Source organism: Rana temporaria, chromosome 3, assembly GCF_905171775.1.
Source record: "Rana temporaria chromosome 3, aRanTem1.1, whole genome shotgun sequence".
Taxonomy (NCBI): Eukaryota; Metazoa; Chordata; class Amphibia; order Anura; family Ranidae; genus Rana; species Rana temporaria.
In genome coordinates this window covers 442,653,130-442,654,687 of record NC_053491.1, presented here as the reverse complement: position 1 = coordinate 442,654,687, position 1,558 = coordinate 442,653,130, and positions in this window count along the sequence as shown.

Below are 1,558 nucleotides of genomic sequence, written 5' to 3'. Positions count from 1 at the left end.
GACACACGCAGTACACAGGCCCACAGGACCCCCTCCGCACATATGGCAGCCCAGAAAAACACAGCACCCACAGCAGTAGCAGCCCCCAGGTCAGACTGAGCCCCCCAAGCGGGGCCCCCACCTCACGGCCGTCACCCAGAAACTGGGAAGGAGGGAGAGGAAAAAAAGGGAGAGAGGAAAGCAGGGCAAACCCTCAATCGACCTCCTCAGGGGAAAATTCCAGCCAGACCACTTACCTGAGCAAGAGGCCACTACTTACCCGTCCTGCGACCACCGGCTGGAGGTATCCCAGACAGATCCAACGTCCGCTAAACGGCATGGCTGTCGGCCAGACACACTGTGACAAGGCCATAGAGACCGGTCATATGTGTGCCCTAGAACAAAAAGTTCCCCGGCCGCCCCTGGAGCAACGGGGCCTGTCGTGGACGTCCCAAAGCTGAGCTGAGGGCCTGCACACGCTCGATGGCCGAACCTGGGGGGACTACAAGAGTCGAGGACCCAGCCTGTCACCCAGTCGGCTGTTGATAGAAGAATCACAGGATTCCAAAAATGCAGGAACAAAATAATAAAAAGCGAGAAAATCGCAAGAAAAAAATCTCCAGAGTACAGGAACTCCAGAGTGCCTGACTCTCCTGACGTTAGGCAGGAAAAAACTGAGGCTGTTAGAGCAGCGTGTGGGTTATACCGGGGGGGGCCACGCCCCCTGGGAGGAGCTGCACTGAGGTTTGTGTTTGTTAACACTTTAAGTGCTTTTTTTCTGCCTAAACTCTCCTAGTGAAAGCGGATATAACCCTAATGTCAAAGAATGCTGTGTCCGTCTATGAACGAAAGAGAAATAAGTTGGGTTATATAAAATGGAATTCATTTTATATTGAATTTTGTTATGGTTGTTAATAAAGGGGCCGCTACAGCCATTTAAAATCCAGATGGTGTCACGTATTCTTTTGCTAAGGTTTATTGGGTAACAAAGAGGGTTGGTATCAGGAATGGGGGCAGACGATAGATCAGCCATACACCGGTCATGTCAAATGCCAAAGAGATTCACAAAGGCTTAATTTCTGGAACCAAATAGAGGTAGGAGATGTGAGCTGAGAGGTGAGTATAATACTTCTCTGTGCTATAATTTCCACTGTTCACAGTTATGCTAAGGCAGCTATAGTACTGCACTGTGTAAATACCTACAGTATAGTGCAGTGTAGCAGAAGAACAAACCCTTCACTTGTTTTTTTTTATGAATGCTTGAGTGCAGGGCCACTGTTAGAAATTACAGGGCACCGTACAGCCTACTTGAGGGGTCCCTCTTTGACCCTGCCCTCCAACCCACCCCTGGCCACCCCTGACCCTGTCCCACAGGCTACTGATGTTGCCTTGGGACAAAGAGCTGTTTTCGGCAGCTCAGTCTTTGTGCTATGGGCGAGCTACCAGCACATAAACATGGCCTGCCAGTCGACGCATGTATGCGGCGTGTGGGCATTAAAGCCTAGCTTTTTGCCGCTGTACATTTGGGTTACTGGGGTATAAAGGAAAAAGGGGAGTGGTTGGGGGACGGCTGGCCAGA